The 25720-nt window shown below is 41.0% G+C and overlaps 1 protein-coding gene across 1 annotated transcript in view; it reads left to right on the top strand.

Annotated features, from left to right (window-relative positions):
- Positions 1–25720, top strand: part of fam110b (family with sequence similarity 110 member B) — a 179863-nt gene that overhangs the window by 52375 nt on the left and 101768 nt on the right. Inside the window, exon 2 of the mRNA XM_072256951.1 lies at positions 21891–21963. The gene's annotated coding sequence lies outside the window, so the exon portion shown is untranslated. The remainder of the gene's footprint in view (positions 1–21890; positions 21964–25720) is intronic.

The following is a 25720-nucleotide window of genomic DNA, read 5'->3' as shown; positions in this document are numbered from 1 at the left end:
GTCAGAATGAGTGCAAGTTTGATATTTATAATTCTGAGAAGTTTGTTAGGCACCTGATCACAATAATATCCATCCAAAGGAGAGGCGATTTCCACTAAAACCAGCCAGTGTTGAGTTGGTTTCTAACTGATAGGAAGCTATGATTCAAAGAAATACAAAGACTTATAAAGTAGGTAACAAAGATTAACTCTGCAGACAGGTTTTCCTGCCAACTGTCTTGTTGACTGGTACGTGAAATACTTCACAAGTTATAAACCTTCCCAAATTATCAACCTTTTATAGAAAGTTGCATGTTATGTCACTGCACAGTCTACATTTCACTGAGAAATCGTGTTCAGTGAGTGGGTGGTACTTTGTATGTGCTTATAAAAGAAAAACAATGCTGTCTCTCTTGTATTTTCCCATGAAGAAAAGCCAGACTCATTGCGTGTTTCCTTACATTAAATCTGAACAAATAATTCTGCCATGGAAGTGAAGGACTCAGTTGGGGAAAGAATGATAAGATTTTATTGGTTTCCACTACATGCTATAAAGGATGCTGAAGTCAGTTTAATTCACATAATAAAAAATAATGGTTTTTTTCATAATAATACTAGTGAGTGTAACAATTTGCGTTTGCATTGCGCATAAGAAATGGAATGCCAGTATGTATGAAAATGGGAACGAAGTTGTATACGATTTATCAATCAAAAAATTAACAAATTAAAGATATAAAGAAATTTGAAAGGGTTACTTTACAACTACAGGCCAGTCTGCTGAACATATGTTGAACATAACCTGAGACAAAATTAATTGGCATCGGAAAATAATGAGGTAGTAAATAAGAGCTTCTTGTCAGATTAATGCTTATTGAAGAAACTGAATGGATTGATGAAGGTAGTGGAACTGATGTTCCAACTAATAGATTTGTGCAAGGTGATTTTTGAAGTATTGTAATTACTTGATACAAATTGTGAGCCTAAAGGATGAGACAAAATAAAGGCTACCTGGAGATAAAGTTAGCTAAAAGTTAGTTTTTGAGAGTAGTGAATGGTTATATTTAAAACAAAGTTCATATGTGTAGTGGTATTTCTCAAGGGCTCCTTTGATGTGTATCAATGACCTTTTACTGGGGTATAATTTCAAAGCAAATGACATGAAAGTGGAAAAAGATAAGACTAGTTACACAGTCGAAGTAAATTTATTATCAAAGTATGTATCTGTCACCATTACTACCTGAGATTCATTTTCTTGCTGGCATTTACAGGGAAATAAAGAAATGCAATAAATTTATGAATAACTATACATAAAGACTGACAAACAACCAATGTACAAATGAAGACAAATTTTGTCTGTGTGTGTATTTTTTTTTGAGAACCATGAATTGTAGAGACCTTGAAAGTAAATCTATAGGTTGTGGAATCAGTTGAGAATTGAAGTGAGTGAAGTTGCCTGTGCTGGTTCAAGGGTCTGATTATTGTAGGGGAATAACTGCACCTTAATCTGGTGGTGTAGGGTGCCTCTTACCCAATGATAGTAGTGAGAAACGAGCAAGGCCTCGATGGTGGGTATCCCTGCTAATGAATGCTGTTTTCTTGTGGCGTCACTCCTTGTAGATGTGTTGAATGGTGAGGAGAGCTTTTCCTGTGATGGACTGGGCTGCATCCTCCACCTTCTGTGGACTTCCCCTTTCCTGGACTGTTTGCCACCATTTAGGGTGCTCTCCACTGTACATGTATAGGAATTTGCCAAAGTTTTAAGTGACATGCTAAATCTACATAAACCTTTTAGAAAGTAGAGTTGCTGTCATGTCTTCTTTGTGATGGCACTTGCTATTTATTGACTATAGCTCAAAGTTATATAACACAATCATACTCTTACTTCTAATCAACGAGCTCCAAAACCTGAGACTCTGTACCTCCCTCTGCAATCCTTGACTTCCTCACCTGGAGGCACCAATCTGTACAGATTGGAGATAACATTTCGCTGACAATCCACACTGGCACATGTCCAAGGATCTGTGCTTAGCTCATTGCCCATGATTGTGTGGCAAGGCATAGCTCAAACCCCATCTATAAATTTGCTGATGGCACAACAATTGTTAAATTTCAGATGGTGATGAGGAGGATTACAGGAAAGAGGATGATCAGGTGGTTGAGTGGTGACACAGAAACGACCTTGCATTCAACAGCAGTACGACCAAGGAATTGATTGTAAATTTCAGGAAGGGGAAGTTGAGGGACACACATCAGTCCTCACTGAGGGCTCAGAAATGGAAGGGGTGAGCATTATCAAGTTCCTGCGTGTCAACATCTCCAAGAATCGACCCTGAGCCCCACTTATTAATGCAATTACAAAGATGGCATGTCAGTGCCTATATTTCATTAGGAACTTGTGGAGAATTGCTATGTCAACAAAGACACTTGGAAATTTCTACAGATGTACTGTGGAGAGCGTTCTAACTGGTTGCGTCACTGTCTGGTATGGAGAGGCCGCTGCACAGGATCAGAAAAGACTGCAGGAAGTTGTAACTTAGCCAGCCCCATCATGGACAGTAGCCTCCCCAGCATCCAGGACGCCTTTAAAAGGCAATGCCTCAAAAAAAGACAGCATCCATCATTAAGGATCCCTATCATACAGGCCGTGCCCTCTTAATGCAACCGTCATGGAGGTGGTACAGGAGCTTGAAGAAACACACTCAATGTTTCAGGAGCAGCTTCTTCCCCTCCGCCATCAGATTACTGAGTGAACAATGAACCCGTGTACATTATCTCAGTTTTTTCCCCCTCTTTTTGCACTAGTTATTTAATTTAACTTTTACATATACATATTGTAATTTATAGTTTTTATCATTATGTGCTGCTGCCACAAAACAGCAAATTTCACGGCATAGGCTAGTGATGTTAAACCTAATTCTGATTCTGCCTGTCCAAGAACAGATCGCCTGATGTGATAGCACCAAGGAATTTAAAATTACTGACCTTCCTCATTTCCAATCTCCTTATGAGGACTGGGGCACATCTTCTTCCTCCTGTAGTTGACAATCAGCTCTTCAGTTTTGCTGATGTTAAAAGTTGTTGTTGTTGCACCATTCAACCAGATTTTTAATCTTCTAATGTGCTGATTCATCATTTGGCCAACAACAGTGGTGTCGTCAGCCAGCTTAAATATGGCATTGGAGCTGTACTTAGCCTCACGGCCTTAGGTGTAAAACGAGTAGAGCAGGGGTTTAGGTGCACAGCCTTGTGCTGTACCTATGCTGACGATGATTCTGGAGGCGAGACTGTTGTCAATCGAAACTGACTGGGGTTTACAGCTGAGGATAAAGAGGATCCAAGCGATAGTGATAGACCAAAGCTATGTAATGTTTGAAATTTAATGCAGAAAATTATGAGGTGGTGTTCTTCAGGAAGGACAAGAAAAGGCAGTGTGGTACAATTTTAAAATGTTTTCAGAGAAGTGAGATCTGGATGGTGGTGGGGTGAGAGAATTTAATGGAACAGAAGCTGCTTCTTTGTGCTCAACCACACCACCGCCCCCCCCTCAACTTCCCTGCAATTAAATTTCCAGTTTTGTCAAAGGCTATTGCCAAAACACCAAAGCTTATGTTTCAGCTGCTGTATTCTGTTCAATTTTGTGCACACCTCAGGAAGAATATTTAGGCGTTAGGAATGGTATTAGAGTCATAGAAAACTACAACATATAAATAGGTCGCTTAGCTCTAGTCCATGCCAGAACCTTTTAAACTGTGTATTCCCATCGACCTGCACCTGGGACTTTAGCCCTCCATACCCCTGCTGTCCATGTACTTATCCAAACTTCTCTTAAATGTTGAAATCAAACTAGCATACACCACTTCTGCTGGCAGCTTGTTCCACACTCTCACAGCCCTCTGAGTGAACACATTTTCCCTCGTGTTCCCCTTAAACTTTTTACCTTTCACCTTTAACTCGTGACCTCTGGTTGTAGTCCCACCCAACCTGCTTGCATTTACCCTATCTATTCCCCCTTAATTTTGTATACCTTTATAAAATCTCCCTTCAGTCTTCTATGTTAGACCATAAGACAAAGGAGCAGAAGTCGGCCATTCGGCCCATCAAGATGCTGTGCCATTTTATCATGAGCTGGTCCATTCTCCCATTTAGTCCCACTCCCCCGCCTTCTCACCATAACCTTTGATGCCCTGGCTACTCAGATACCTATCAATCTCTGCCTTAAATACACCCAATGACTTGGCCTCCACTGCTGCCCGTGGCAACAAATTCCATAGATTCACCACCCTCTGACTAAAAAAATTTCTTCGCGTTTCTGTTCTGAATGGGCGCCCTTCAATCCTTAAGTCATGCCCTCTCGTACTAGACGCCCCCCATCATGGGAAACAACTTTGCCACATCCACTCTGTCCATGCCTTTCAACATTCGAAATGTTTCTATGAGGTCTTCCCTCATTCTTCTAAACTCCAAGGAATACAGTCCAAGAGCGGACAAACGTTCCTCATATGTTAACCCAATCATTCCCAGAATCATTCTAGTGAATCTTCTCTGTACCCTCTCCAATGTCAGCACATCCTTTCTTAAATAAGGAGACCAAAACTGCCCACAGTACTCCAAGTGAGGTCTCACCAGCGCCTTATAGAGCCTCAACATCACATCCCTGCTCCTATACTCTATTCCTCTAGAAATGAATGCCAACATTGTATTCGCCTTCTTCGCCACCGACTCAGCCTGGAGGTTAACCTTAAGGGTATCCTGTACGAGGACTCCCAAGTCCCGTTGCATCTCAGAACTTTGAATTCTTTTCCCATTTAAATAATAGTCTGCCTGTTTATTTTTTCTGCCAAAGTGCATAACCATACACTTTCCAATATTGTACTTCATTTGCCACTTCTCTGCCCATTCTTCCAATCTATCCAAGTCTCTCTGCAGACTCTCCGTTTCCTCAGCACTACCGGCCCCTCCACCTATCTTCGTATCGTCAGCAAACTTAGCCACAAAGCCATCTATTCCATAATCCAAATCGTTGATGTACAACATAAAAAGAAGCGGCCCCAACACGGACCCCTGCAGAACACCACTGGTAACCGGCAGCCAACCAGAATAGGATCTCTTTATTCCCACTCTCTGTTTCCTGCCAATCAGCCAATGCTCTATCCACATATGTAACTTTCCTGTAATTCCATGGGCTCTTGTCTTGTTAAGTAGCCTCATGTGTGGCACCTTGTCAAAGGCCTTCTGAAAATCCAAATATACAACATCCACTGCATCTCCCTTGTCTAGCTTACTTGTAATTTTCTCAAAAAATTGTAATAAGTTTGTCAGGCAGGATTTTCCTTTAAGGAATCCATGCTGAGCTCTGCCTATCTTGTCATATGCCTCCAGGTACTCTGTAACCTCATCCTTGACAATCGGCTCCAACAACTTCCCAACCACCGATGTCGAGCTAACAGGTCTATAATTTCCTTTTTGCCCCTTTCTTAAATAGCGGAGTGACATTTGCAATCTTCCAGTCCTCTGGAACCATGCCAGAATCTATCTATGTTCCAAGCAATAAAGTTCTAACCTATTCAAACTTTCCTTATAACTCGGGTCCTCCAGACCCAGCAACAACCTTGTAAATTTTCTCTGTACTCTTTCAACTTTATTTACATCTTTCCTATAGGCAGGTGACCAAAACTGCACACAGTACTCCAAATTAGGCCTCAATGATGTCTTGTACAACTTCAACATAACATCCCATCTCCTGTACTCAATACTTTGATTTTATGTCTTATAGTCTTATGAAGGCCAGTATGCCAAAAGCTTTCTGTATGACCCTATCTACCTATGACACCATTTTCAACGAATTATGGACCTATATTCCCAGATCCCTGGGCCCTTACCGTTTACCGTGTAAGACTCGCGCTGGTTGGTCCCACTGAAGTGCAACACCTTACACTTTTCTGCATTAAATTCCATCTACCGTTTTTCAGCCCATCGTCCAGCTGGTCCAGATCCAGCTGCAAGCCATGATAGCCTTCCTCGCTGTCCAGTACACTCCCAATCTTGGTGTCATCTGCAAATATGTTAAATCCAGTTAACTACATTATCATCCTGTTTATTGATATAGATGACAAACAACAATAGACCAAGCACTAATCCCTATGACAATTCAGCAGCCACAGGCTTCCAGTCAGAGATGCAAACATCCACCCTCTGTCTTCTTCCAAAGCCAACGTCTAATCTGATTTACCACTTCGTCTTGAATGCCAAGTGACTGAACCTTCTTGACCAACCTCCCAACCTTGCCTTCGTCCACTTTCCTAGTAACTTCCTTGAAATACTCTTAAGATTTGTTAGACATGACTTACACACAGGAAGCCTAGTTGCCTATCCTTAATCAGTCCATGTCTATCTAAATATTTGTGTATCCAATCCCTCAGAACACCCTCCAGTAAATTTCCCACTACTGATGTCAGGCTCACTCGCCTATAATTTGCTGGTTTATTTTTAGAGGCTTTCTTGAATAGCGGAGCAACATTGGCTATCCTCCAATCCTCTGGTATCTCACCTGTTGCTAAGGATAATTTACCTATCTCTGCTAGGGTGTTGGCAACTTCAGCACTTGCCTCCCACGGTTCAAGGGAATGCCTTGTCAGGCCCTGAGGATTTAGCCACCTAGATTTGTCTCAGGACACCAAACATCTCTTCCTCTGCAATCTGTACAGGGCCCATGAAGTTGATGCTGCTTTGCCTCATTTCTGCAGACTCTGTGTTTTCTCCTGAGTAAATACAGATGCAAAAAATTTATTGAAGATCTCCCTCATCTGTTTTGGCCCCACACATGGATTACCGTTCTGATTTTCCAGAGGACCAATTTAGTCGCTTGCAATCATTTTGCTCTTAACATAACTCCTTCACCTTATCTGCTAGAGCAACTTCATGCTTTCTTTTAGCCCTCCTGATTTCTTTTTTAAGTGTTCCTTTGCATAGAGTGGATGAGGAGAGGATGTTTTCTATGTTGGGAGCCTCTAAGACCGGAGGACACAGCCTCAGAATAGAGGGATGTCCTTTTAGAATGGATATGAGGAGGAATTTCTTTAGCCAGAGAGTGGTGAATCTGTGGCATTCTTTGCCACAGGCAGTTGTGGAGGCCAAGTCCTTATGTATATTTAAATAAAAGGTTGATAGATTTTTGATCGGTTTTCCCAGACCCTGGCACCCAGGAGATAACATACCATCTGGGAATCTCATAGAACCTCTTTTCTGTTCCCCTAATGAACCAATCCCCTATCACCACAACTTGCCTCTTCTCTCTACCCCCTCCCCCTTTCCCTTCTGGGTCACTGAGCCACAGTCCTGATACTGAGACTTTCCTCTGCTAGGCCATTCCCTTGCCCTTGCCCTTTCCCCCCAACAGTTTCCACAGAGGTACACCTGTTGAGGGGGAGGGCCAGGGGGTAGTCTGCACCAGCTGTTTAACCACTTTCCCCTTCCTGACTCTCTCCCAATTTCTTGTGTCCTGCACCTTGAGTGTAACTCCCTCCCATATATGTCCTATTTATCACCCCCTCAGCCTGCCGAATGATCCTGAGTTCATCCAGCTCCAACTCCTTAATGTGAAGTGCAGCTGGGTGTACTTCTTGTAGGTGAAGTCATCAGGGACACTGGAGGTCTCCTTGCCTTCCGACATCCTGCAAGAGGAGCATTCAACTATTCTGCTTGGCATCTCTACTGTCCTAACTGTGCAAATATGAAGAAGAAAGAACAATAAAATGTGAGGGAGAAAAAAAAACTGCCTACAGCTGGAGATCTGAGCCACTCAAGTTCACCAATGGAGAAAAAAAAAGGCAGCACCTCACTCTAGCTCTGTGCACTCTGACAATCACCCCTCTGCTTGCCCCTGCCTTTCTTTAATTTGTTCTTGCCAGTCAATCCCATCCTGAAGGCTGATTGAGCACTGCTCCTAGCTCCAAACTGCCGCAAGTTGTTGCCTTTTTTTTTGACTCTGCTGGTGAACCTGAGTGAACTATGACTTCTCAGACTCTGACCCCTTTGATTGGGCACTGCCCAAAAGCAAAACTAAAGTTCTTATTTTATCAAAGGAGGTATGATTGTCTCCAAAATAAAGAAAAAGTCCAAACTCATTAAAAATTATTGATGACAGTAAATAAGGAGATAGTATTTCCTAAGGCAGCATGGTTTAAAAACAAAGGCGGTTGTAGAGAACCAACAATAATTTGAATACCTGTTTAACACAGTATATTATGACTTGAAAGAGTGGTGGAACCAAATAAAACTGTAACATAAGTATTTGAAGTGAAGTAATATATGACTGCAGAAATGCTGGGGCTGTTTGATTAATTGTCCTGCCTAGCCAGCAAATGACAGAGCCACAATGGATGAAATGCTATCCTTCTGTACAACATCTTTTCTATGTACCAATTGACAACAGAGAAGTCAAATGTTTAGATCTCATTAAGGTAACTTACAAAAGTTGAATGTTAAACTATAAAACACAATCGATTTTCATTTTTAATTTCCTTCAATTCTATCCAGTCTAGATTCTGCTGTATAGTCCTGACCTCTCTGGTTGATCTCTAATTGTTGAGGGCAGATGGATTGGTGACAAATGCTAATTAAACATAAAATTTTGAATAGAAATTCCTCCTTGATTTTAAATAACTGCTTCTCTTAATTTGACTTGTCTAAGTAAAGCCTGTTTTAATCACGGAAAGCCCAATTTAACGTTCCATCTCACACATCTCTTGTGTCTAATATTTCAAAGTTTTCCAATGACACTAAAGTGGTAAGAGTATGAATATGCAAAGAGGCTTCAAGGTGGAATACAACGTTAGTAAGGAACATAGACATAGAAACAAGAAAACCTACAGCACAATACAGGCCCTTTGGCCCACAAAGTTGTGCCGAACATGTCCCTACCTTAGAAATTACTAGACTTAGCCATAGCCCTCTACTTTTCTAAGCTCCATGTACCTATCCAAAAGTCTCTTAGAAGACCCTATCATATCCGCCTCCACCACTATTGCCGGCAGCCCATTCCACGCACTCACCACTCTCTGAGTAAAAAACTTAGCCCTGACATCTCCTCTGTACCTACTCCCCAGCACCTTAAACCTGTGTCCTCTTGTGGCAACCATTTCAGCCCTGGGAAAAAGATTCTGACTATCCACACGATCAATGCCTCTCGTCTTATACACCTCTATCAGGTCACCTCTCATCCTCCGTCGCTCCAAGGAGAAAATGCAAGATCATCCACTTTGGAAGGAATAATAGAAGAGCAGATTATTATTTAAATGGTGAAAGATTACAATATGCTGTTGTGCAGAGGGACTTAGGAATGCTTTTTCATGAATCGCAAAAAAGTTGGCTTGCAGGTACAACAGGTTATTAAGGAGGCAAACAGAATGTTGGTCTTCATTGCTAGAGGGATTGAATTCAAGAGCAGGGAGGTCATGCTGCAACTATACAGGGCACTGGTGAGGCCGCACCTGGAGTACTGTGTGCAGTTCTGGTCTCCATACTGAGGAAGGATATACTGGCTTTGGAGGCAATGCAGAGGAGGTTCACCAGGTTGATTCCAGGGATGAAATGGTTAACCTATGAGGAGAGATTGAGTCGCCTGGGACTATACTCTCTGGAGTTCAGAAGAATGAGAGGGTATCTTATAGAAACATACAAAATTTTGAAAGGGATAGATAAGATAGAAGTAGGAAAGTTGTTTCCAATGGTAGGTGAGACTAGAACTAGGGGACATTGCCTCAAGATTCAGGGGAGAAGATTTAGGACGGAGGTGAGAAACTATTTTTCCCAGAGAGTGGTGAATCTGTGGAATTCTCTGCCCAGGGAAGCAGTTGAGGCTTCTTCACTAAATATATTTAAGATACAGTTAGATAGATTTTTTACATAGGGGAATTAAGGGTTATGGGGAAAAGGCAGGTAGATGGAGCTGAGTTTACCGACAGATCATCCATGATCTTATTGAATGGCGGGACAGGCTCGATGGGCCGGATGGACTACTCCTGCTCCTGTTTCTTACGTTCTTGTGTGACTGAGACGGATTGAGCAAGTGCACAAAAACATAATAGATAGATGCAGTATAGCATATATTTATGTGAAGTTGTGGACTTTGGTAGACAGAACTGCAAGACAGAGGAGTATTGAAATAGTGTTTGATGGGGAGTGCTGATACACAGAATTGAGTGATCTTATAAATTAGTTGCTAAAAGAATCATGAGGTATATAGTGAGTACTAAAGGAGGCAAGTGGAATATTGTTCTTCATGGCAAAGGGATTTGAGTACAAGAGGAGAATGTCTTTATAGAGGTAAGACCATATGTAGAGTTAAGAAGAAACAGACTCTGGTCCACTAAGTTCACATCAGCCATTAGCCACCCATTTATATTAATCTCATTTTATTGTCCTGCATTCCAATCAACACTACCCAAATTCTAACACTCACGCTACACATTTCGGACAATTCTCAGTGGCCAATTAACTACCAATTCCCATGTCTTTGGGATGTTGGAGGAAACTGGGGAACTCGGAGGAAATCCACATGGATAAGGGAGACCTTGCACAGGCCCAGATCAGGATTGAACCCGTGTCAGTGGAGCTGTTAGGCAGCAGCTCGACCAGCTGTTACTCTGCTCTATGTGCCATCTTCCTCTCAGTATCAGACAAAAGATATATTCCCGTGAGTTTCTATAGTCAATAAAAGGAAATATATTGAAGTTGCTGAATATATTTAAGAAGGTGATAAATTTATTCACTAAGTGGTATGAAGGAGATGGTGTAGACGAGGCACGAACATATTGAATGACTGAACAGAATCAAACTGCTGACAGACCTACTCCTGCTTTTTATGTTGTTGCTGAATTGTGTAATGTACCTAATTAATTCCAAATCCTATTACATGTGACTAGCTTTAACTGGAGCCAAATAATTGGCATGATGTATCTGTTTATTCACACGTTGGAGCACCTCTTACTCTTCCGTTGACAGCTGCATCATCCTCATGGCAAATTGTATTCACAGATCCGAGATATTCCTGATTTGTGGTTTTTCTATTACCTTGGATAAATTTAAATTATTGATAAATGAGAAGTCATTTCGTCATTCAAATTGAGTTTAAGGCAATTTATTTTTATTACTTTTGATTTCAGCTTAATTGAACTATCACTTTAGTGTTTGGTACTAATTTGTAATTCTGTTCTTGAGCCAATTATGCACATTTGTCCATATATTCTCATTAATTAGAGAATATTATTCTTTAAATATCATCTAAAGTTTTCTTATGTACATAATGTTGCTTGCATTCTTCTCCCTCTGCAAATTGCAGAAATTCTATTTAAGTACTTGTTCAATTTTATTCATTTCAAACATTTATAAGTATTTGGAAATGATAATTGGGTTTTAAAATATTAATTCTAATTATTTAATATGCAGAATAGTTGTAGTATAGAAGGAGGCAATCTATACCAGTTGCTTAAAACAGTGCACTCAGGCGCACTTTGCTACCCGCTCACAACAGCCCGGTCGTTTTTTTTTCTCCTTCAGATAATTACCCTCTTCCTTTAGAACACCATGTTTGAATCTGTCTGTACCTCAGTCCTTCACACTGGCTTTCAGACACTATTGTTCAGTTTTTTCAGACAAAGAAGATGGATTATTGACTTCAGGAGAACCTGCACCACTCACACCCCCCTTTACATTGGTGGCGCAGCGGTGGAAAGTAAACAGTTTCAAAATCCTGTGAATGCACGTCACACACAACCTCTCATGGTCCTAGAACACATCCTACACAGTCATGAAAGTTCACCAACACTTCTACTTTCTGAGGAGGCTGGAGAGAACTGGACTTTACATCCATCCTCATGTCTTTCAGCAGATGTGCAGTAGAGAGATCACTGCTTGTTTTGGAAGGAGCATTGCAGCAGACAGTAAGGCTCCACATTAGAAAGTCAAAACTGTCCAATATATCACTGGCACCAGCCTAACCGCCATCAAGGACATGTATACAGAAAAGGGCCAGTAACATCGTCAGAATCCCACCTGCCCTGCTCCTGGACTGTTTGTCCCATTTACACTAGGAATGAGGCTATGTGGCATTCACCCCAGGACCACCAAATTCAAAAACAATTAGTTCCTTTCACCAAGCAGTAAGGCTGATCAACACCTTCACCAACTAACTTGCTGTCAGTCATCTTGTGTATAACCTACTATCACTTTATGGACATACAGTCAATCTATGTGCTTAAGCTGTTTTATGTTTTTGTATTTTTTTTATTATTGTGTTCTTTATCTTTTGTATGCCTTTACACTTGTGCACCAGAAATAACATTAAACAATCCAGAATCTTGACTGTTTCTTACAAGAGAAATGCACTGGTGCCCTGCTCAGTAGCATTGACAAACTGCAAACTCATTATTGTACTCTCGACTCTCCAGTCGGAACACTCCCCATACTTCAGCTCAAGCTGTGCACAGTTGGGCAAGGAACCTAGTAGGAAGACGGCTCTGTGGAGATGCAGTTATTTCTATCAGGGCAATGGGGCAGGGCAGGTGTTCATGTCAGATTCCTGGCACAGTATTGCATATCTACTGTATATTTAATACTTTAAGGGCCCCTTTGATCACTAATTCTATTCAGTGATCTATTTCTGAGTAAAGTTTCATGAGTGCTAAGGGAGGTTCCATTGTTTGAGTTTTGATTCTTTTCCATTTATCTTCATGTGTCCCTAATTTGTGACTCCTTCCACCAATGGGAGCAAATTACCTCTCTGTTTATGCCTGACCTGATTTTAAATACCTCTAGCAGATTCTCTCACAGCCTACTGCTTATCAAGCAGAACAACCCCAACTTCACTAGGTAAAATGATGTGTTCCTGCAATGCCCATTCGGTGTAAAACCCAGAGACAAAAAAAAAGACTAGATGCTGGAATTTAGCGCAAAAAAAAACAAAATAGAACTGCCGGAGGAACACAATCACATTTATTCTCAATCACTAATGTCACCTGAGATTCATTCTTTTTTGTGCCAGCAGTACAGTGCAAAGAAATAAAACTACTATAAATTGCAAACCGGGAAAAATAATGAGGTTCTGTTTTCGGGTTAATGGACCATTCAGAAATCTGAAGGCAGAGAGGAAGAAGCTATTTCTGAATTGTTGAGTGTGGGTCTTCAGGCTTCCCGTACCTCCTTCCTGATGGTAGCAGTGTGAAGAGGGCATGTCGTGGATGACACCTTGAGGCAGCACCCTTTGGAGATGCTCTTATGGTGGGGAGGATTGTGTCTGTGATGGAACTGACTGAGTCTATAACTTTCTGAAGCCACTTGCAATCCTGTGACTGCGTACCAGATTGTGATGCAACCACTCTCCACTGTACATCTATAGAAACTTGTAAGAGTCTTTGGTGACGTACTGAATCTCCTCAAATTCCTAACAAAGAAGCTGCTGGAGTGCCTTTGTGATTGCATCAATGAGTGGGGTCCAGGACAGATCCTCAGATTTTGATACCTAGGACCTGGAAGCTGCTTATCCTTTCCACCACCTCAGTGAGGACTCGTGCGTGTTCTCCCAATGTCTTAAGTCCGCAATCAGTACTAGGTCTTGCTGACACCGAGCGAGAGGTTGTGCAGTAATTTAGCCAGCTGATTTATCTCACTCCCGCCTGCCTCCTCATCGCTGTCTGAGATTCTCCCAATAACAGTGGTGTCATCAGCAAATTTATAAATGGTGCTTAGCCACACAGTCATGAATGCAGAGAGAACCGAGCAGAGGGGTAAGTGTGCACCCCTGAGTTGCATCTGTGTTGATTGTCAGCAAGGATTCAAAGGTTCATTTATTATTAAAGTATGCAACTCTAGGGCTATGGGTAACCCTAGGTAATTTCTAAAGTAAGTACATGTTCGGCACAGCATTGTGGGCCAAAGGGCCTGTATTGTGCCGTAGGTTTTTTATGTTTCTATGAAATTCTCCAGATAGCCATGAAACCAAGGGGAGAAAAAGAACGGCAACAGGATCAACCGCCAAATCCCCCTTCCCCCACCCAAAAGACACAAATAAAAACGCAACAGGAACATTGAGGAGGAGATGTTATTACCAATTCATCCTGATTGTGGTTTCCCTATATGGAAGTAGAAGATCCAGTTGCAGAGAGAGGTACAGAGGCCCAGGTTTTGAAGCGGGTCAGGCTGCGTCTGCAGAGGGATATGGGCAGTTGATGCTTCAGATTAGGACCAGGCCCAGTCCAAAATGAACGTTCTTGACCTGAAATGTCGACTGTTTGTTTGCCTATACAGCTGCTGCCTGACGGGGCTGTGTTCCTCCAGTAGTATGTCTTCGTTGTGTACAGCCTCAGTCACCTGGTTAACAGGTAATATACATACTGAAGTTGTCATATGTTAAAACACAATTGTCTTGTCCACATGCAGAGAAATAGCACCTTACAGTGGATAGTTTGTGTATGGGGGAGGGAAAATTACAATAATATCATCTTTAATTTTTGAGTCACATGAAATTGTGTATGTGAATTAAGTATAATTAGATTAGCAGCTTATTTAATCGAGCCTTTGGTTTCAGCATGGTGAAGAGTATATGCAGAATATTGTGTGCTTCTTTCTTCCACAAGTGGCTGATGTCAGCATTGGGCAGGTTGAAAGCTTTGCGTTAACAATTGTAATCTCTGTGCTGCATGGATAGAATCGTCGGAGTTGCACTTGTGGTCGATATGGCAACACATGCATGGGATCAAAGCACGTTAAGCAGTGTACTCTAATATTGTTACATCAGAATGAGGTTAATCCACAGACTAGCAACTGCACTGTTTTTGCACGTTTCAGTGAACATATTTATACATAAATAGTGCTAATCATGGCGGTTATTTAATTTGATATTGCAGGGTGTAATGTGATTTGCACTCCAGAGGGACAGAGCAGCAGATGTGACCTATTATTATTATGGCAGGAATTAGTTTAATATAGGCTTATTCTGATGATTGGAATGCAAATATCTATTTGTGTGCTTGCTGCTTCTACTTAAGTGTGCATGTAATTCTTCTGGATGCCTTTGTTCTACTTGTGTCGCACTTATTAACATGATTGACTGTATCTCTCCTTGCATTTTGCAAATGAGTTCTGAAATTATTTAAATACAGGAAAGTCTTGGTGTGGTGCTACATCAAAGCACATAACCATTGGAAGCAGGAGGAGGACATTCAGTCCCTCGTGTCTCTAAGCCACTATCTTAGCACTAGCTACAGATAGCATGTTACCACGAGGAAATCTGCAGATGCTGGAAATTCAAGCAACACACACAAAATGCTGATGGAACGCAGCAGGCCAGGCAGCATCTATAGGAAGAAGTATAGTCAACATTTCGGGCCGAGACCCACTCGGCCCAAAACGTCGACTGTACTTCTTCCTACAAATAGCATGTTTTTGCTTTTAATGTCTTTTTAAAAAACGTATCGATCCCTCTGAATGTGTTGAGTGACTGAACCTCCAGAGCCCTCTTGAGTAGAGACTACCAGAGATACACTTGGAAAATTTAAGTTTTCGTTATGAGAGGTGGACATTGACACGCTGCCTTCCTCACCACCACATGCTTATTTTTATCCATGTCACCATAGGTATAGGAGCAGAATTAGGCCATTTGGCCCATTGAGTCTGCTCTGCTATTTCATCATGGCCAATCCATTTTCCAGATAACTATTTTCATGAGTTCTTAATTCCTTCCATCTATATCTTCATCTTCCAGCAACACACATCAAAGTTGCTGGTGAACGCAGCAGGCCAGGCAGCATCTCTAGGAAGAGGTACAGTCGACGTTTCAGGCCGAGACCCTTCGTCAGGACTAACTGAAGGAAGAGTTAGTAAGAGATTTGAAAGTGGGAGGGGGAGGTGGAGATCCAAAATGATAGGAGAAGACAGGAGGGGGAGGGATGGAGCCAAGAGCTGGACAGGTGATTGGCAAAGGGGATATGAGAGGATCATGGGACAGGAGGTCCAGGGAGAAAGACAAGGGGGGGGGGGAAACCAGAGGATGGGCAAGGGGTATAGTCAGAGGGACAGAGGGAGAAAAAGGAGAGTGAGAGAAAGAATGTGTGTATAAAAATAAATAACGGATGGGGTACGAGGGGGAGGTGGGGCATTAGCGGAAGTTAGAGAAGTCGATGTTCATGCCATCAGGTTGGAGGCTACCCAGATGGAATATAAGGCGTTGTTCCTCCAACCTGAGTGTGGCTTCATCTTTATAGTAGAGGAGGCCGTGGATAGACATGTCAGAATGGGAGTGGGATGTGGAATTAAAATGTGTGGCCACTGGGAGATCTTCATCTTCCATCTGGTTTTGTTTTTGGTTTCTTTAACATTGTACCATCATCTGTTTAAAATATTATGAATTTGTGCTGATACGTCTCTCCTCCTCCTTGATCTGAAAAGCACTGAGATCCCTGGTTAGAGATGTCCCCAGCCAGTGGAAGTATTAGGTCTGTATCTGCCCTGTCAAGCCTCTTAATATTGTTTGTAGTATTGTTATCCTGTAGAAAGAGTTATTCAAAGTGAAAATGGCAACTGTTTGTTAAATGTTGTAACTCGCATTCTACAAATGACATGGGACCTTTTCAAAGGCACTGATTTCAAGCACCACATTTCAACGTAGAACTTAGCATTTCACTGGTGTTGAAATCATTGATTGGCCGGGTAGAGAGTATTTGCATTTTAGTAGAAAAACATTCAAAGACTGTATATTTTTAACAATTTGTGTTTGTTTAAAAATCATGGTGTAGGTGCATATCTTTTTTTCCCATGGATGTCTTTATGAGACTCTAAGTGGTATGAAATTTATTGCAGTGATGTCAGGTTGTGTATTTAGTAAATTTTTATTCATTTGTTCTTAAGGTAGATCAAAAGAAAAAAACTGAGTGGGACAGTGGTTTGGATAAATAACATAGGATCTGCTTTCAAATAGACACCAGAGCTTGCAGAAAGGGGCTGTGTGAAAAGGGCTAGAACATTTGTAATGGTATTCACGTTGGTCTTCATAGCACAATCATTCCTATAAAATCAGCGCATGGTTCCTAGTTTTCCTGAAGTGTTGTCAAATCACTGATTTATGCTACAATAATGTGGCAAGGAAGTTCTTCAGAGGCGGGGTCTGGTTGAGGAAGTTCCATCTCCATCTGTCGTGATTAATGTAAGATTACTTAATGTTGACTCTGGCCACAAGGTACTGACAAAATAAAGCTTCCAGTAATTAAAAAAAAAAATCAGGTCTCCTTTATTTCAGTATTCTCAGTTGTAAATCAATTCAAATTCTCAACCCCTGGTTAAAATATGCTGTTCATATTCAGTTCATTTGTTCTACAATACTGCTGATTATTGATGGGAATTTTACATAATGTTGTGATTTAAAAAAAATTAGTCTTATACACTTTGTATTTTGGTATGAGATGGGGCTTTTACAAGATGACACATTACTGGCAGAAAAGACTCCTGAAGAAAATTTTGCTGATGTGGACTTCTGAAAGAATGCAGAGTACAGTAAAACTCTGATAATCTGATGTCTGACTATTCTGAGATCCCAGTGGTCCAGCATCTGGCTCACCAGCTAATATTTGCTCTCACATTGTTTCAAACAAGCTCCCGTTCCTCAATTCCCTCATTCCCTTCTGACTCAGTAAGGGTCTCGCTCCTGAACGCCTTTTCGACTCACTAGGCCCAGTTCCTCTACTCCCCTTCTACTCTTTGGGGCCCCAGTTCTTGCACTCCTTTCTGACTCACCAGATCTTGACCTAGCACACTCAAATTTATTGTTATTCTTTGTTTAAAAGAAGAACAAAGTAAATGTTTGTTAAATGAAGTAACATTCAGCAGTCCAGAAAATCTGGTAGTCCAGCAAAGTCCAAAGTGAGTGAGATAATCAGTTTTACTGTACTTGGTAACTGATTAAAAGTAGCTCAAAAACAATATAATGAGTTGAAAATGTCAATATGTGTTTTTTTTTGAGTGCCACGATAGAGTGTTTGGTTGCCTACACAGTTACCTCAGAATCTATATTTCTAGAATGGAAACAAATGATTCTCAATCCAGAGGGACTGCTTAAGAAAGAAGCAGTAGTACTTTTAATCAGGTTGCCCACTCAGGTTTACTCACCAGGATTTAATGCTGTTTTAATGTCCCCAGCACTCAGCAAACTGATAAGTATTATGTGACATGAGATGATCATTAACCTCTTGTATTTAATTTATCTCACCAAATACATAAATGAATAAATTACCTGCATATTGCCAATTGTTCTGTTCTTTCATCTGTGTATTCAAACTCTACCTTAGATTTTTTTGTTTTAATATTGATATTTTTCTGCGAGTTTCGTCCATTTCAAATCTATACTTCGTTGTTTGGAATTTATGCTCATTTCATAATTGCTAGTTTCCCATGTGCACGTGAACAGATGGAAATAACTGGTGCAGCAGGGATAGAGCATTTAATCTGTGATGCAAAATTACTTCCCGCTGCAAAATGCATCAGCATTTTGTAAGGGCATCCAGAAGCATGGTGTGCACAGGCCCCCATGCCTATGGTACTCTCAAAAGATGAATATGATGAAATTATATTGTATTGTTAAAGTTCAGCTTAAATTCAGTTTATCTCCGAATTGCCCGAAAAAGACCTGGGGATTTTCTTTGCCGTCTATTGGGCTTGCATTGCAATGGCACCAGCCATTCATGTCGAAGAGTTCTTAAGGCCAAAAGTAAAATGCTTTCTGTACAAGGTAAGGTCTTGTACCATTTAGATTATACACCACTGAGGGAGATCACAGGCACAAGAGATTAAAAAAAAATGAAGCCTTCATGTCATCTACCACCCCACCAACCTCCGTATTCAGCAGATAATTCTCCGGAACTTCTGCCACCTCCAACGGGATCCCACCACCAAGCCCATCTTTCCCTCCACCCCCCCCCCCCCCCCCCGGCCCTCACTTTGAGCTTTCTGTAGGGGTCACTTCCTACACGACTCCCTTGTCCATTCATCCCTCCTCACTGATCCGCCTCCTGGTATATATCCTTGCAAGCAGAACAAGTGCTATACCTCCTCCTTCACTACCTTTCAGGGCCCCAAACAGTCCTTACAGTTGAGCCACCACTTTACCTGGGAGTCTGTTGGGGTCATTTACTGTATCCAGTGCTCCCAGTGTGGCCTCCTGGGGGTGAGCCCCGATGTAGATTGGGAGAAGACCATTTCACTGAGCACCTACACTCTATCCACCAGAGAAGGGTGCAAAGGATCTTCAGGAGATGTAGAAAGATGGTAAAACATTAACTGAAAAGTTCAAACAACAGGAATTCTGCAGATGCTGGAAATTCAAGCAACACACATCAAAGTTGCTGGTGAACACAGCAGGCCAGGCAGCATCTCTAGGAAGAGGTACAGTCGACGTTTCAGGCCGAGACCCTTCGTCAGGACTAACGAAGGGTCTCGGCCTGAAAAGTCGACTGTACCTCTTCCTAGAGATGCTGCCTGGCCTGCTGCATTCACCAGCAACTTTGATGTGTTTTGACTGAAAAATTCAAATCTGTTTTTTGATGTTGCTCGGACTCAAATGACTGAGTTATGGAGAGAGTTTTTTTTTCATTGGAACAAAGAATGGGGATGAACTTAGAGGTTCATAAATCATGAAGAGAATAGAGTCACCTATATGATCAGATATTTTTGTGAACCTATATAATTCAAATGTTAAATTGATCAATAATTATTATTTATAAGTTGCTAGAAATTTGATAGACCTTGTTCATTTTAGAATTTGTTCTCAGTGGTTGACTTCACATTTTTTATTGTCCAATCTATGGAGAGTAACTTTTGCCTGACCCATACCTGTTTTACAGGCCTGTTAACACAAATCTTTAAAATGTGTGCATATTGGATTTTCAGCTTACCTTTGAGGTTAATTTTTCTCCCACAGTCCGAGAATTCAAAGCAAGAGAGAGCTGATCAATGCTGATATGTTTTGTAATTTCAAAACATTAAACTAATTCAAAGGAAGACATGGGAGTCCAAAGCGTGGGTAGAACTGAATGTTTACTTTAAGCGAGATGCGTGCATAATCACATGGTAGCGTGATGATATATGCATTTTGTGTATTTATACACCTAACCTGTAATGAGTTATTTAAAGGAACAAGAATGCTTAATCAAATATGTATGTATATATTTTCAATATTTCAAAATTTTGTGAAAGAGCCTTCTTTAAATTCACAAATATTCTGCGGTCAGCAACGGCAAGCTAATATCCAAGATTACTTTCAATCTGCTTCCTGTTTCTTGAGAACTGGTTTTACTATTTGTTGCTTAAGCACCTGTGATTCTATCTGGTTGGACGAAATATTACTAATAGATTTTACTTTTGGTAGAACTCGTCAATATTCCAGAATCACCCTTGTTTTATGACTTTCACTGTAAACTATTCTTCCTTTTTCCCTCCACTGGCATAATTCGTATAATAAGCTTGTACATTTTCCTTGCTTAAATTAAGATTCCACACTACCTTGCCTCTGACAATCTCTCATTCCTGTCTCATCTACCTTTGTGTTTTCTCTGTGTCCATCTTATCCATGGGTACCATCAAATGCCTTGAACAAGTTATACCAGCTGTCTTCTTTGACTTTCTGTTGCTTGATATAGCCAGTCTTTCTGCCTCTTCAGGTGTTCCTTGGACATCTCTAGTGTCTAAGCCTGTCTGATCCCTCTATCCACACCAATATTCCCTGACACATTGCCTCCCAAAACCTTTCTCACAAGTGGACATTTGAGCACACCCAATCCAGTACCTGCCCTACTACGGCCAAAATGTCTCTTACTGAAGCCCTGTAACATCTCAAGTAATCTAATCTGGAAAACTATTGTTTGTCCTTTGGAATTCCTCATAGATCAGTATTTTCCCTCTTCCCCCTCCCTTATAAATACTACTTCTCAGGAAAAGCACCCTAAAAACTGTAATGCCAGGTTCACAGAGCTAACTTAGTTGGAATTAAGTGCTTCAGCACAGTGTCTCTTGGTTCTTCCACTGTCTTGATTTTGTTGCACCACTGACCTGATTAATAATAACAAATGAGCTGAAATGATCTTACATTAAATAAAGACTTGAAGCTCAGGTTGTGTCAGAAATTTCACAACCAGCCACTGCACCCTTTCCACCCTCTGTCATTTGTATGAGACTGAACCACCCATTCATAATCTTTGGAATCGTTTTAGACTATACTTTCAACTTGTGACCTATTGCCTTTCCATTACAAAACATGCCCACTTCAACCTCTAACACCTAATTAACCCTCCTGCCTTTGGATTTTGTTCTACTGCAGTCATTACTTGCATCTGGACTCCCCCTGGTTTTCCACATGCATCTTCTACTAATGTGAACATCCAAAACTCAGCTGCCAGTAGTTCTCACTTGCGTCACATCTCACTTGAGCTCGTAAATTAATATGGGACAATAACAAGATTATGCTTTGATTTTAAACTCGTCCTGATTTTCAAATCCCTCATGGCCTTAATTTTGCCTGCCTCACTAATCTCCAGTTGACGACCCTTCCTGGATCTCTGCTCTTCTCACGCCTTCTGCACATCTGTTTTAAATAGTTCTTCGTTGGGAACTGCGCTGGTGTTTGTCAAGATCTGAGTCCTTGGAACCCCCCCCCCGCCTCCCACTTGCTCTTATCTTCTTTCTAAACTTTAAATTTTGCCTCTGACCAAGTTCTTGCCTAACTGATCAAATTCTTTTGATCAAAGCAAAATTTGTTTGATAAAACTCTTGTAATACCCTGGGATATTTCAGAAAACTATATGCAATTGTGGTACAAATATGGAAGAGAAGTATTTTTTGTGCAGTTATATTCCTTATTTTTTTTTGTTTCCTTAGGGTTTCATCGGCTGCAGCAATATATTCAAGGTGAAGTGCCCCTGCGCATCACGCCTTCGTCACTGTGGTTATGGTGAGTTTTCTTGACAGTAATTTCTGAACAACACATGCAAGATGCAGGAGGAACTCGGGTCAGGCAGAATCTATGGAAATGAGTAAATGGTCAACGTTTCGGGCTGAGACCCTTCAGCATAACAGAAAGGAAGGTGGAAAAAGCCAGAATAAGAAGGTGGGTAGGAGGACAAGCTAGAAGGTGATAGGTGAAGACAGGTATGTGGGGGGAGGGGGAATGAAGTGAGAAGCAGGAGGTGATAGGTATAAAATATAAAGGGCTGGAGAAGAAGGATCCCGATAGGAAAGAATTTGAAGGACAGGACTTTCAAGGTTGTGATCTCAGGATTGCTACCCGTGCCAGGTACTAGTGAGGCCAGAAGTAGGAAGATCATACAGTTTAACACGTGGCTAAGGAACTGGTAGGTTTAGGAAGCAAATTCCTTCAATCCATAGCTGAATGGGTGGGACTGGAATAAAAAGTAGTAAGTATACAAAGCCTGAATAGGAGCATCAGACCAGGGTTGTCTTTGTTAAGAAGGCACTTTGACTAGGAATGAATTTGATGAGAATTTTAAAATAGTAGTTGTTTGATGGGACTTCAGTGCAAAAGGCAGTTGGCCTATCCACCATCCATGAAGAATACAGAGGCTTAAGTGAGTCGGTGCATGATCTTTCAGGCTTTGCTACACTTTGTTTGAGGCTTCAAGGCTACATAAAGGTAAACGTGTCATTAATAAATAGCGTAACAGGACACATTGCAGGGGTTGCTGGGCTGTGTAACTTGGAGGGCCTGTTCTCAGCTGTATAATAAAATAAAATTTTTAAAAATATAGGTTTCACTTACGGAAGAGCAATTTCAAATTATTTCTAAGTATAATATTTTAATATTTAATAAGATTGATTAAAGATTAAAATTTACCACAATGCATCTTTATAAACTGTTGTATTCATAGTGTTTTATGTTCAGCTGAGGCCAAATGTGACAAATTTGTCAGACAAGAGTCAAAGTTGAAGGTAAATTTACTTCCAAAGTACATGTATGTCACCATATACAACCTTGAGATTCATTTTCTTGTGGACGTACTCAGTAAATTCAAGAAACACAATAGAATCAGTGAAAGACCACGCCCTACAGGGTGGACAAACACCCAATGTGAAAAAGGCAACAAACTGCAAATATGAAAGAGAAAATATAACTAAGCATTAAATACTGAGAATATGAGATAAAGAATCCTTGAAATTGAGTCCCTAGGTTATGGGAACATTTCAGTTATGGGGCAAGTAATGTTATCCCCTTTGGCTCAAGATGGTTGAGGGGTAGTAGCTGTTCCTGAACCCGGTATTGTGGGTCCTGAGGCTTCTGTGCCTTCTTCCTTATAGCAGCAGGAAGAAGAGAGCATGGCCTGGATGTTGGGGGCCCTTGATGATGGATCCTGTTTTCCTGTGACAGCGCTCCATGTAAATGTATTCAATGGTTGGGAAGGCTTTAACTGTAATGGACTGGGCTGTATTAACTACAATTTGTAGGATTTTCTGTTCAAGGGCATTGGTGTTTCCATACCAGGTTGTGATACAGCCAGTCTTCGCCACACATCTATAGAAGTTTGTCAAGATTTTCAATGTCATGCCAAACTTTCGCAAACTTTTAAGGAAGTAGTAAAGCTGTCATGCTTTCTTTGTAATTGCACTTGCATGCTGGGCCAAGGACAGATCCTGAGAAATAGTAACACTGAGGAATTTAAGGTTGCTGACACTCTCCACCTCTGATCTCAATGAGGTCTGGCCGATGGACCTCCACTTTCCTCTGCCTGAAGTCAATAATCAGCTCGTTGTTCTTGCTGACATTGTGTGAGAGGTTCATGTTGTGGCACCACCCAGCCAGATTTTCATTCCACCTCTTACTTGCTGATTCATCACCACCTTGGATTCGGCCATCGGCAATGGTGTCATTAGCAAACTTGACTATAGCACTGGAGTTGTGCTTAGCCACACAATTGTAAGTGTAAAGCGAGCAGAGCGTGAGGTTAACCACACAGCCTTGTTGTGCACCTGTGCTGATCTAGATTGTGGAGGAGATGTTGGCAATTTGAACTAACTGGGGTCTGCAAGTGAGGAAATTAAGGTTCTAATTGCACAAGGAGCTGTTGATGCCAAGGTTTTGAAGCTTATTGATTAGCTTTGAGGGGATGATGGTATTGAATGCTGATCTGTAGTTGGTAAAGAACATCCTGATGTGTGCATCTTTGCTGTGCACCTCTAATGCCAGTAGGCAAATTGGAGTGGATCCAAGTCTCTTGTCAGGCAGGTGTTGATGTGTTTAATCGCCAGCCTCTCCAAACACTTCAACACAGCGGATATAAGTGCCTCTGGATGATAGTCACTGAGGCAGGTCACCACATTCTTCTTGGGCACCAGAATAATTAAAGCCTGCTTGAAGCAGATGGGTAACTCAGACTGCTGAAGCAAGAGCTTGAATAAAGCAATTACTTAAATTTGTCCCGTTAGGCTTTGTTTATGACTTGTGCTGTGTGACCGATTTCTTGTCGAGCCATGTACTGTATGTAGTGCTTTCACAGCTGCTTTTTTTGTTGCACATTGAGCTCTGCAGTGTAAAAGATTCAGTATATTCAAAAAAAACTGACTGGTTAGTGTTACTTGGCACTACTGCATGCCAACCTTTCATAGCAATTATGTTAAAAGAAATACTCAATAATTAGTATGATAAATAACATATTTTAAAATTGCATGTTACCTTCAATAATTTAAAAAAAACGCAAACAGCTTGTGGAGGCTAACTGCTGGAATGTACTTTCTGCCAATACAGTCAGCAGGATGCAAATCTATGGGTCTCTATCTTTCCTCAACGAAGAGGATTTTGGGCAAGCTCCATTATAATTTTGTGGGGTAACATTTGTAGTCAGTTCATGGATTGTACTTAAAGCATTGAGACTAGCCCGACTAACAGGTTGCATGTAAGAAGTTGCCCTTCAGTTTTGGTCACTGTTTTCAATTTGATCGCCATATGCAATGCGTAATGGGAATGAAAGCAATGACACTCAAGGTGAGGGTGATTGGAGGCAGGACTTAGTAGACAGGAGCATGCAGAAGTCATTAAGTCCCCAATTGAATTCATCTTGTATATGTTTTTATTAAATTCCTGTCTAAGTGAACATGCCATGTTGCTATTACACCCTCCTACAAGCATTAAGTGTGATCTCATTGAAGCATTTTAAAGAAGCATGATTTGATCCCTTATTTAACAGATAGCACTAGTCATCTCGGAAGATGAAATACCTTGGATGCTGTCTTTTAACTTGGAAATTATTAAAACTCTTAACTTTCAAACTGTTCTTATAGACGGTAATAGGCTTGAGAAGTGTTTCCTTTTGCTTTAGTAATGTTTATAATCTTTTAAACACAATGAATTGCATCATGCATACCTGTACCTGATTGGCATGCTGTATTAATATGGTTATGTGAGGCTTTGTGAACTCAATTTACTTCAGTGTTTTAAAGTTAATAAAAATATGTTTGAAGACCTGGTTGTTGATATTTTTAAAGTGGTGTGTATGGCATCTCCCCATGAAGCCAGTTGGAGCACTCCTGCTAGAGTTGTGATGTGTCCAGTATGGTTTACTCTGACCTGCTTAAATGTTCCAGATGTTACATTTGATCAAAACAGCAGGGAGGTTTAGAGCAGTTGTGGAAAGATAGTGCTGTTAACACTATACATTTTAAATACCTAAATCCATTTTTACAGATATTTTAATGATTTG

The sequence above is a fragment of the Mobula birostris genome, chromosome 1, assembly GCF_030028105.1.
Source record: "Mobula birostris isolate sMobBir1 chromosome 1, sMobBir1.hap1, whole genome shotgun sequence".
In the NCBI taxonomy this organism is placed as follows: Eukaryota; Metazoa; Chordata; class Chondrichthyes; order Myliobatiformes; family Myliobatidae; genus Mobula; species Mobula birostris.
This window is presented reverse-complemented; position numbering and strand designations above follow the sequence as displayed.